This window comes from Macaca fascicularis, chromosome 9 (genome assembly GCF_037993035.2).
Source record: "Macaca fascicularis isolate 582-1 chromosome 9, T2T-MFA8v1.1".
NCBI classification, from domain to species: Eukaryota; Metazoa; Chordata; class Mammalia; order Primates; family Cercopithecidae; genus Macaca; species Macaca fascicularis.
In genome coordinates, this window is record NC_088383.1 from 104,994,515 (window position 1) to 105,007,272 (window position 12,758).

General features: G+C 39.9%; 1 long non-coding RNA gene across 1 annotated transcript; it reads left to right on the forward strand.

Moving 5' to 3' along the window:
* Positions 1-10,139: 10,139 nt before the first annotated feature.
* Positions 10,140-11,372, forward strand: LOC141407722 (uncharacterized). The gene is made up of 2 exons (XR_012418021.1): positions 10,140-10,276; positions 11,341-11,372. It is a non-coding gene; the product is annotated as an uncharacterized lncRNA (long non-coding RNA).
* Positions 11,373-12,758: the final 1,386 nt, after the last annotated feature.

Consider the following 12,758-nt stretch of genomic DNA (forward strand, 5'->3'; position numbering starts at 1 on the left):
TAATTTTTTTTTGAGACGGAGTCTCGCTCTGTCGCCCAGTCTGGAGTGCAGTGGCCGGGTCTCAGCTCACTGCAAGCTCCGCCTCCCGGGTTCACGCCATTCTCCTGCCTCAGCCTCCCGTGTAGCTGGAACTACAGGCGCCCGCCACCGCGCCCAGCTAATTTTTTGTATTTTTTAGTAGAGACGGGGTTTCACTGGGTTAGCCAGGATGGTCTCGATCTCCTGACCTCATGATCCGCCCGTCTCAGCCTCCCAAAGTGCTGGGATTACAGGCTTGAGCCACCGCGCCCGGCCAGATAACTTTTTCATGAACACTTGTCTGTGATAGAGAGGTATGAAACAGAAGAGAGAAGGGCAAACTGGCATAGGATGGTTTTATTTTTTTCTTCTAAGATAGAAAAGATGTGAGAAAGGCTAAATGCAAGTGGGAAGCAGCCATAGCTAAGTAAAACGAGAAAAATCCTAAAGAGTAGGAATGAATGGGAAGAGATCCAGAGCCTCAGACTGGAAGAGGATCACCTTTTCCACTGTGTAAGGAGGAAAGGACAAAAAAAAAAAAAAGACAAAAAAAATGGGTTATCAATGAAGTAAGTTTGAAGATGTGGTCACACTAATTTGCTAAAGTTTCCATCTTATGTTTTCTATTTTCTCTGAGAAAATGGGAGGTAAAATAACCTGCTGAGAATGAAAGGGTAGGAGATCTAGCGAGCACACAGGAAAGGGTCTAAGGTCAGCAGAAGTTTAAAACAGCTCCTGTGGAGAATGGGAAACAGAAGAATTGCCAGGCAAAGTCATGAACATAAATGTCATAGTACTAGTTTTCACCAATGTGTGATTTTTCTCTAAGAAGTCTTTTGAGCAGAAAGGGGTTTCTAAGAAAAATCCCTGCCACCAGAGGCTACCTTATCTCTTGTGAGTGAGAATTAAGTCAAGTGACTTAAATTCAGGTTCAAAATTGTGGTGGAAATACATTTATGTGAGTATCACATGCAGAAATTATGGTGAATCTGAAATTAAGGTAGGAAGTTATTGGTATTATTTTAAATATCTAGAAAATAAAAGTTTGCCTCTTTAAGGGACTAAGAATGGTGACAGGAAAGTTTTTTTGTACAGGGAAATGAAAACCATTGTCGAGGCCAGCACAGTGGCTAATGCCTGTAATCCCAGCACTTTGGGAGGCTGAGGCAGGCGGATCACCTGAAAACAGGAGTTCGAGACCAGCCTGGGCAATGTGGTGAAACCCCGTCTCTACCAAAAATACAAAAATTAGCACAATGTGGTGGTGCACACCTGTGGCCCCAGCTACTCAGGAGGCTGAGGCAGGAGAATCGCTTGAACACGGGAGGTGGAGGTTGCAATTAGCCAAGATCATGCCATTGCACTCCAGCCAGGGCAACAGAGCCAGACCCTGTCTCAAAAACAAACAAACAAATAAAAAAAACCATTGTCAAAGCAAATCCCTAAATTAAGTACAGTCATCATGCACTACATAACAATGTTTCAGTCAACAATGAACAGTATATGCACTGCTGGTCCCATAAGATTAAAATGGAGCTGCACTATATAAGTGTATTAAAAAACAAAAACAACTTTCATATTGTATTTTTACTGTACCCTTTCTATGTTTAGATATATTTAGAAATGCAAATATTTACTATTGTGCTACAACTGTCTCCAGTATTTAGCACAGTAACATGCTGCACAGGGTTGTAGCTTAGGAGCAACAGGCTATAACATGTAATATAGGTGTGTAGTAGGCTACACCAGCTATGTGTGTGTAAATAAGCATGATGGTGAATTCGCCTAATGACACATTTCTCAGAACATATTCCCACAGTCAAGTGATGCATGACGGTACTTAGAGAGTCCCACAGGTGACCTAATAACTGAAGCAATCAGCTCTCAAAAGCTTTACCCTGTCACTTCACAATGTCAGCATCAACAAATCCAGAACAAAAGGAAGGACATCTAGAGAGAGAAATCCAGAGCAAAGACTAGTTAGAGTGGTTTTCTCAAAACAGAGATGGAAGGCAACAAGAGGGTGCATGATCCCCAGCACATCTCTCCAGGCCAGCTGAGCCAAGCCTCAGAGAGGGCAATGGAGGTCCTCAGCCCATCAGCCATGACATACATATACATGACATAATCACTCAGACTCACCTAAAATTAAAAACAAGAAACAAACAAACAAATGGAGGACTCTCTCATGCCTATTCTACCAATTTTAAGTCAGTTCAGTCTCTAATGTTCAGTAGGTCATCAGGCAAAGGTGACATCACACTCAATCTCCAAACTGATGCCTATTCTCTTTAGCTTTTTTTCTTCCTCTGGCTACAGACACCCAGAAGCAGCTGGTGACATTAAATACCTCATCACTGTTACTTCCCTCCTTATCTGTTTTCTGGCTTGGCTGGAGACCTACCAAGAGGGTTGGTTACAGAGCCAAGGTTTAAGATGAGTGCTTTCAACACTCTCCACCTAGCAAAACCTACTCTGTCTTGAAAACAGTACAGCAGTCCAAGTGTGGAAGCAGAGAAGAGAGCTGCTTTGAAACACAGTCTAAATAAGTGGTTAAATGCACATTTTCTAAGGGCAAAATTCTATGGTTTATATCCTACTGACAGTAGACAGAAATTGAGCTTTATTTTCCTCATGCACAAAATGGAGATAACAGCGCCATTGAGAATATTAAAGGAGACAATCCAGGTAAACTTAAAAGACTGGAATACAATAAGCACTCAATATGTGTTAGCTATTACCATAATATCTGACTTAAGGTTGTGTTTTACTGGGTAGGTCTAACAGGGAAAAGGGTGCAAGATTGTAATGGTTGAAGTGATGGGAAGTAAAATGTAAAAGCTGACTGGGAGAGAAAACAGCACAGCCAAAGGATTGGAGTTCTTGAAGCTGAAGTACAGATGCACTGGAAGTCATTCAGCTAAAAAGCTGGAAAAATGGGCAGAGAGCAGAAGAGATTTTTAAGTTTTTAAGCGTGTAGCTGCTGATATAAATAATTATAAGATTCAGAGACTGGGTGGCTTCGTGAAAAGGTAAAAGGTCACTAAATTTGAGGTCAAGCAGTTGAGAACCAGGATGTTGGTTTAGTTAACCACATGGAATTTGAAGTGACCATCATAAAGGTGGGACTTGGGGAGAAGAGAGTAACTATAAGCCAGGTGCCAAAGTCTTCAGTGAATGAAAGGAAATGAATGAGAATGGCAGGGACAGGAAACTCAGAAAATAATAGTCATATTGTATGAGCACAGCTAAAGAAGGATGCCAACTGCTCTTCCCAATTCCAACTGATGCTAGCTGGTGGGAAAAGACCATAGACCCAAAGCTGCTTGCAATGCTTAAGAGAGTATAACGACAGTACAGCAAACTGACCTATCCAAAATGTTACTGTTCCTGCTGAGAAACACAGCCATCAAACTGTTTAGAGCGCCTTCTCAAAGCAGCCTGGCTATTCCGGGTGTCATGGTATCTCTGAAGCCCTTTCGAAGGATCATTTGTGTCCTCTCTCTACCCCCGCACATATGTCCACCACAGTATGGCGCATACTTTATGTATTTTTTTATTGATTGAACGATTGGAGACAAGGTCTCACTCTGTCACAAGGCTGGAATGCAGTGGCATAATCACAGCTCACTGAAGCCTTGACCTCCTAAGCTCAAGCGATCTTCCCACCTCAGCCTCCTGAATAGCCAGGACTACAGGTGCAAACCACCATACCTGGCTAATGTTTTCTTATTTTTTGCAGTGATGGGATCCCTATGTTGTTCACAGTGGTCTTGAACTCCTGGCCTCAAGCAATCCTCCTGTCTCAGCCTCACAAAGTACTAGGATTATAGGCATAAGCCACGACATTTGGCCACATGAATATATTTAAATGTCACTCTCCCATAGGTACTTCCAGGGCTGAGGCAAGATATAGTCATCTTTTAATGCCTATCTCTTAATGCTGTGCAAGCACTTCATAAATGTTATAAAAGAGTTCTCGCAGTCACCAAATCAGGGAACAGAGCATAAAAAGAATACTCTCCTATGAAGATGGGTCATGAAGCATTTACGCTTTGACTATAAAGAATGATTTTTTTCTGGGTGGGCGTGGTGGCTCATGTCTGTAATCCCAGCACTTTGGGAGGCTTGGCGGGGGGGGGGGGGGGGTGGATCACTTGAAGTCAGGAGTTCGAGACCAGCCTGGTCAACATTGTTAAATTCTGTCTCTACTGAAGAAAAATACAAAAATTAGCTGGGCGTGGTGACGGGTGCCTGTAATCCCCTCTACCTGGGAGGCTGAGGAAGGAGAATTGCTTGAACCTGGGAGGTGGAGGTTACAGTGAGCAGAGACTGCAACACTGCACTCCAGCCTGGGCAAGAGTGAGATCAGGCCTCAAAAAAAAAGAGAAGGGAAGGGGAGGGCAGGAGAGGGGAAGGAAGGGGAGGGGAGGGGAAGAAAAGAAAAGGAAAGAAAAAAGAAAAGAAAAGAAAAGAAAAATGATTTTCCAATAAAGATTAGAAAGGAGGTATGATATTTTTTCACCAACTGGTAGGATAACATTTTTAAACACTCCCGATGAGAAATCATGGCTGACACCTAAAAGGAAAAACTCAGGATTTGGAAAATAAATTTGTTAGTTAACTTGGAAAATCCTTTAACCAGTACACTAAATGAAAAACAATGATGTCTTAAATTAGCAAAATCCATTTGTATTCCTTGTTTAAAAGTTTAAAAATTTTAAACTTTTTAAAAATTTACTTGTTTAAAAGTTTAAAATTTTTAAACTTTTTAAAAATTTACTTACCCTAGAGTTTACATGAGATGCTTATAAATTCATCTTTGCTGTACGTAAGTAATGAGAAGGTTTTAGAATTTTGTTTCTGGTCCTCCTTTCAAGTGTCCCATGTCTTTCTGTTTTATTCTTTTGAGTCACAGAATATCTCCAAATGTCAAATGTTCAAATTCATCCGTATTTGATATAAATTCTTGAAGATGCAGAAAAAGTAGGGAAAACAAAGTGAATATATCTTATGATTTCAGCCTAGGTGAATTCACATTTTGTTGGGGTGGGGGGTTTACTGTTACTCATTTACAGGAAAACAGAAAGATAGAGAAAAACGGTGTGGAAATAATAAAAATTTTAAAGGAAAACAATTTTCAGGGTAATACAAAGCAATCCTTAGGTACTTAAAAAATTATTCAAAGAAACTATTTGCTCCAAATGTTGTGATATCACTTCTCCTTCAGTTCTTCAAACTTGAAGGTCTTTGATTAATAAGCATAAACTTCTGTGAAAACTTCATAAAATGAATTACTTTTTTGGACTAATAAAATAATTTTTTGTAGGCCCTTGGCTTTATTCTCCTTTGGGTTTGGGGAACTCAGTAAAGTATACATTACAAAGTCTGTGCAAGGAAGTAAGTACTAACAGAAGTGAATACTATTCCCTCATTACTGCACAGGCATAACTAAAGAATAAAAACTGTGTTTTCTGTAAAAAAAGGGCTCTGAGAAAAGGAAATTCATAGTGAAAATTCCAAGATGTTCATGGTTAATGTTCACTCAGTAATGAAGTGCTATCACATGGTACAGAGTTTTATTTTAGTAGCAGGAATTTTTGTAATTACGTAAATGACTTTACTCCTGTATCTGGTCTTTAAAAATTGAATATACAGGCATATATTCTTTACAGAATTATGTAAGTAAAATTATAGCCATAATCACATTTAACAATTGAAATGATTTTTAACATCTGGATTATTAATATAAAATAATTTCCTGTATCTCATGTTTAGTTAAAACACTGTATTATTTGAGGGTAAAAATTTTTTTTGTTAATTTTCCCAAATCCCTTCCAGATGATATGTCACACACTGGCTTTTCTGGCCACAGCACAATACTCAGCTGATTATCTACAGAAAACAGTCTACAACTCTATAATTATTCCTGTGCCACCTTCCTGGTTCTAACTGAAAGTACAGACTATCAGACAGCCATACTTATGGTTGGAATAATTTCTCCTGTTACATTATTCTCACACTTGCCCACCCCAAAACTTGAACACTTTTCTGCCCATTGACATAATTTCAATACATCTTCCAATTGTAGTTTATTATTCATAACTCAGAAATATTCAACATTATTTGGAATAATATTTGGGAAAGACAGTATGCCTAATCACCTCCAGAATACTCACAAAAATTAAATAAGCTATCAACATTTTTTGAACTTTTCTTACAATGAAGATTGCTAAAAATTAAATAATGTTCCTATACTTTGGCCAGTTTAAAAATAAATCAGATTTCTTGTTGGAAAGTCTATATGCCAACACTTCAATTTTTACTATACCTCTTCAACGAACAAAATATACCCCATACTTGATGACAACCAACAATAACAAGCAGAAGAAAAGATATCTGGAAAGAAAGACAGTTTGTAACAGTGAACTTTTGAATGCAAAAAATTTCAGTGCAACATATTTTTGCACTATTAATACTATTGCAGTCATGTGCTGCATGACATTTCACTGATGGTCCCACAAAGTTATAATATTTTTACTGTACCCTTTCTACGTCTAGACATGTTTACATATGCAAATACCATTGTGTTACAACCGCCTATGGTATCCAGTACAGTAATATGCTATACAGGTTTGTAACCTAGGAGCAATAGGCCATACCATACAGGTATGTAGTAGGCCGTACCATGTAGATTTATGTAAGTACATGCATAATAACAAACTCACTCAACACATTTCTCAGAATGTATCTCTGTCATTAAGCGATGCGTGACTGTGTATTTTATGTCTAATTCAAGCCAAATACAATTTTTTAATGTTGTATTTGTAATGTGAAATGAAGATGTGGTGGGGCACTGTGGCTCATGCCTGTAATCCTATAACTTTGGGAAACTGAGGTAGGCAGATCACTTGAGCCCAGAAGTTCAACACCAGCCTGGGAGAAATGGTAAGACCCTGTCTCTACCAAAAAATTAAAAAATTACCCGGTGTGGTGGTGTGTGCCCGTAGTCCTAGCTACTTGGGAGGCTGAAGTGGGAGGATCACTTGAGCCTTGGAGGCAGAGGCTGCAGTAAGCCAAGATTACATCACTGCACTCCAGCCTGAGCAACAGAGTGAGATTCTGTCTCAAAGAAAAAAGAAATGAAGTCTTGTTTACTTCATTGAGTAAATGTTCACTGAAAACTCACTATGTGCCAAGCATGTTCTCAGTATGGGGGATTCACAGGTGATAAAGACAAACATGGTTCCTATTTTTCCATTATTATGAAGACTAAATTTTTTAAAAATTTATTTTGCAGATGTGATCAAATGAAATCTATGCTTTATCTTGAATCATTTACATTCAAAAATACTTAATCCTGCAATAAAATGTTAAAAAGTCACAGATGTTACAGAGTTAGGGTTGAAAATGAGCTCATCAATTCCAAGATGCACATTATTTTACATTTTGACATCTCTAAAATCAGTCACATCTTACAATGTGACCAGACTAGACAGCAATGGAGATGGAGTTGGCACTGCCTATGTGTGCATCAAAACTTCAAAACTCAGAATGAGCACAAGGGGCTTGGAAGAAAATCTCAGGTTCAATAGTAAAGGCACCATTGTAAGGATTTTTTTTTTTTTTTTTTTTTTTTTTTGAGTAGAGATGAGATATTGCTATGCTGATTGACCAGGCTGGTCTCAAACTCCTGGCCTCAAGCAATCCTCCCATCTGGGCCTCCCAAAGTGGTGGGATTACAGGCGTGAGACACCACACCCAGCCTTAAGGATTTTTGATGATTCAAGGTTCAATAAAACATAACAGTTGAAAGTTTTCATTTATTATAGGTGAGGAAAATGAAATTCAGAGTGGTCACATGACTTGCCCTAATTCACAAAGCTGGAGAGGTAGAATAGAGTCCAGGTCGGTTTTCTACAGTCATTCACTCTTCTACCAGTGTACAGTTATATGGAGGAAAAGGGGTGTCATACAAAATAAGTAGGTAAGAAGATGGCTCTAGTTTTGTAACCATAAGCAAGGAACTTAATCCGTCCTTGCCTCAGTTTCTCCATCTATTAAAACAGGGATTTAACAAACCTAACTCACAGTACTGTTGTAAGCATTAAATAAGATATGTCTGGCAATTGTCACAAAGATTGGCATATGTTAAGTACTCCATAAATGTCAATTATTTGAGATCAGACTTTACATTTATTATACACTAAGTCAAGCCCACATATAGTTGTTTGTCTAAAGCACTAGAAAACTAAATAAACTGGTCAAATGTTTGAAGTGATAAATACAACGAAAATTTCCACCTTAACAATATTTTGTCCAGGTACTGTGCCAAGAACCCAGTAGACCTACCTGCAAGAAACCAAACAAAAAGCAAGATTCCACGCTGGCATGATGATCAAATTACGTACTTCAATATGTGTGAATGCATTTATAAGCACAATCTCCATACATAAACAGGGAGCAAAATATTTAATGTATAAACAGATCATTTCTTTTTGCTTTATTTAAAATACTATATCAGAATCACCCGAGGAACTTGATAAAATTTTTTTAAAAAACTATTATAACTACGTATATTAAGCCTGGTTAAAACCACAAGTTTTAGAGGTTTAAGCCTTACTAGCTCAGCTCTTCTAATTTTGAGAGTTTCAGTGAAAATCTAAATTATAACACAGTATGTGGAGTAAACTTGCTTTAAATATTAGCTTCTACATTGTTTCTATAAAAATAGTAATCTTCTGTCTTTTAATATCAACTCATCACATATTAAATATTTCAGTTAAATCAAAATTTCAGTTGAAATCTTCAATCTAAAAAATACACAGTTATGCGCTTAAAAAGTAATTTTAACCACTAGGAAATGTTAATGATTAACTCACATTTGTTTCTGTTTCACTCCATGACAAAACCTACAGGACACCCTGCAGAGAGGAAAACTCACATTAATATATCCAGAATTTTATTTTCAGAAGCTTCTGGTAATGAAAACTTTATTATGAGGTGTCTTCATGTTACCACCGCGCAGTAGCAAAGTTAAAATATTCTAAAGATTAGTCTATTTTCTCATACTGGTTTTTTTTTCTAATGCTTTTGCTAACATGTTGTCTAAATTTAAACCTTAAAACGATCACATGACCCAATATGCGAACTCTGCCTATTAATTCTAAAACTTTTAATAACAGTTTGCTTATGTTTGAGACTTAAAAAAAAAACAAAACAACATACTGCACTATGCCCATCCTAGATATTTTCTAGGATCAAAGTCTATCTGGAGCAGGGCAGGCTGTGGTTGAGGGTGGTTGGGTCAGCAGGGAAGAGCCTTATGATCAGCTCTGAGCGCCTCCACGGTGAGGAGCACCCAGAATTAAGAGAGACCAGGCACCAAAGGGTGGGGTAACTCAAGGTTCCATTTAGAAGACTCCAGCCTCGGCCGCCCGTGACTCCTCGACGAGCCCCACCTCTCTAGATTCCAGTATCCGGCCCGCCCCTTCCTCCCAGGCTACCACGGTATGGCCCGCCGAGCTCCCGGGCCGCGGGAAGTGACGGAAACAAAAACTTGGTACACAAAGAAGGGCTGGGTCAGAAGTGAGGCCCCACCCTGCCAAGAAGGACGAGTTTTCTAGAAAAACTTAGCGGCAAGTTAACGGGAAGCGCGACAACAGAGTTCTTAGGATTGTGGGGGGCACCCTGCCGCCAGAAAATCTCATCCTTTGTCCTTTGAGAGGCCTCCTTGAAGCCGAAGGCTCTAAGTGCCCCTGGGCAACCTTTAACCCGATCTCCATTTCGGGCCCTCACTGATGGCAGCCATGACAGTTGCATCGGAAATATCGAATAGCAGCGGCCAGAGTCTCCCGGAAGTGACGCAACGCGGAGGGATCCGCGTTCGGCCGAGGGAGACCGAAGTGAACTGGTTCCCGGAAGCGGCTGCAGCTGGGCAGCTGGTGGCGGGGCGGAGGAAGGTTGGGGAGAGAGGTTGTGGGTCTTACAACCAACCCCAACACGTTTTACGTGTCGGGCGGGCATTGTGCTGAACACCTGATTGGCAAGCCATTTAATCCCTGCCTTACTACAATCCCAGCAGTCAGGAATTTATTACTTCCATTTTACATATGGGGAAACTAAGGCTAAGAGAGGGCGAGTAAATTTGTCCGAGATCGTATAGCTGGTACTTGGTGGACGTGGTGTAACTCAGACACCACATTCTCTGTGGTGACTCCCTTTTGTAAAACCAGAGCTGCTGGCCCTTGGCATCCTGGTAAGCTCCTTTAAGTTAGGCACTCTGTGGCCCAGAGAGGGGCCAACCTTTAGCCAGTGTGCTCTTTATGGTGAACACAAGGCCGAACGGTGTGCCTGGGTCCCCTTGGCTGAACCTCAGATTTCACTTGGTCTCTGACACCTCACCTTTGCAGCACTCTCCCTGTGTTTGCAGCGCTGGTTACCTGAGGAAACTGTCAATGATTGCTAGGCTCTGGGGAGCATTTTAACTCTGATTAGGCCCTTTTAAATCCAGGACTAAGACAGTTGGAGGCCTCTATCATCAGATACTCTTGCTGGCCTTAACAGGGGGCCAAGGATCATAATCTTGGACTTTCCACCAGATAAAGTGTTTGTTTGGTTTCTGTTTCTTTAGAATATGACTGAAAACCAATCTATTGTTTAATCTTCTTTCTGCGTTAACCAGTACTCAAAGTGTGAATAGCCACTAAGGCTATGTTTTTGTAAAAACAAATTATGCATAGAAAAAACACAGGAAATACATCAAAATTAACAGTGATAGTGTTTGAATAGTGGGTGATTTTTCTCTCTCTGCTTTCTCGGTTGCATATCTGCTATAATACCTTTTTAAAATAGAAAAATAAGCAAACTGGCTATGGTAAAAACATTTTTAATTGCCTGCCGTTGTAATGAAGGCAAAGGCATGTTGTCATATTTTGACAAATGACTGTCCTTGATACAAATCACATAGAGAAATCCTGTTTGACTAGAAAAGCATTGGATTTTTGTGAGTCGGTGTATTCTCAAAATTTTTAATGTTTTGTTTTGGTTCTATAATCCTCACAGGAAAAGTAAAAAAGCAAATTGATGTTTTTCACACACTTTCGTATGAGAATATGCCACAACCAAAAGTCATATCTAAAACAAAGTTTCAGAGGGCATGGAATGTGGGGCCTTTGTGTACTTAAAATGCTGGAGAACAAGTATAAAAAGCTATTTTTATTCTGGCTGCTTTGGGGTACAGTTTTAAGCAATTTATTTCAGACTGCCAAAGAAAGCTTCATTCTTTATGCACATACTCTGCTTCCCACTATTGCTTATTAGTGACTTCTAAAGCAGTGACAAAACAAGAAAAAGAAGATAGAAGGGAAAAATGAGAAGTGATCACGGGAAGAAGAAAATGTGGAGGAACAAAGACACATGGTGATATTGGGGTTGGAGTTACTTTGGAACTCCAGGGTGGCATGTAACAGCCTTCTTATCCAAGTCCTGGCACAGGCCTGGTTACCTACTAAAAGGTAAGTTAGCATCTATGATGTTCCCGCTCACATACTCAGCACCCACAGTGATAACTCTTACTAAAAATTCATCTTGATGCTCATTCAAATTAGACATATATTTTAACAAAAATGGAGTGGTTGAACAAAAAGAAATGTAAAGTAAAATCTCATCACTTTTCCTGTTTTTTTCTCTTACCATGTCATTCATTCATCCTGTGGTTAGTAGCATAACTATAAACTGGAAGTTTTGCCTGCATTATTATAAAGCAACAACTATGAAACACCAAAGTGAGGTGCTGACAAGATGCATATTTTCCAAAGAAATGTCTTTACGTTAGTCTGACTTTGATGAGAAGTTGTTGTGATGGGATTAAATGTGCAACAATTTTATTAGAGGAAACGCCTGTGAGAGAGAATGGGAGGGAGCCAAGCAAGGCTGGGAGAGGATGCAAGTCTGAAACTAAGTGAAGGAGAAAGGGAGAGAAGGGTGGTGGAAGTTTCCTAGACTGCCAAATAGTCTAAGCAAGATTTAGAAAGGCTATTGGAAATTCTCAAGCAAAAATCACCTGCCAGAGGAGTCCTTCTTTCGGGAACCAGCCTGCATTATTATCTGTGCTGCTCTCAGTCACCGGCTGGAGCAACCCATGGGTGAAAATGTGGCCAGGGAATTCAGAGTGCAGCAAGCATCTGGGGCCCTTGATTGGTTTTGCTCCCTGTATTGGCAGCCACTGTCCAAGAACTGATTTTGCCACTCCTGGACCTTTCACCAGTTTCATGGGTTAAAAGATGTTGAAAGAGATGAGTTTATGAGGTGAAGTTTTGGGGAGAGCCATTGTTATGCTTCCCCACTCACCTTCAAGTCTAGTGAAGGGAGCTTCAATAGCAATACTCAGAGAACTTGATATGCATTCCCTGCGTTTTGAGAGTTACAGTAGTATTGTGAGTCACATCTGGGAAACCCCAGGGGCAGGAGAGATGGGCCAGTGAGAATTTTGGCATAGGAGTGAAGGAGAGTTGCTATGTTGGGATCGATAGTCACTGCCATAGTTTGTCAAGGCAAATGATGCCTGAGTGTTTCTTGTGCAGCAGATGTGGGCCACATGAAAAAAAGAGGAAGTTTGCCTGAGACTTTTTTGACTCTTGTGTATGGAGAGAATCTGTATGGTATGGATTATTAGAGAAACCATAGCTGCAGATGGAGCAATAGCTGGAGGAATAGAATGCATTGCCTATCTAGAGTGA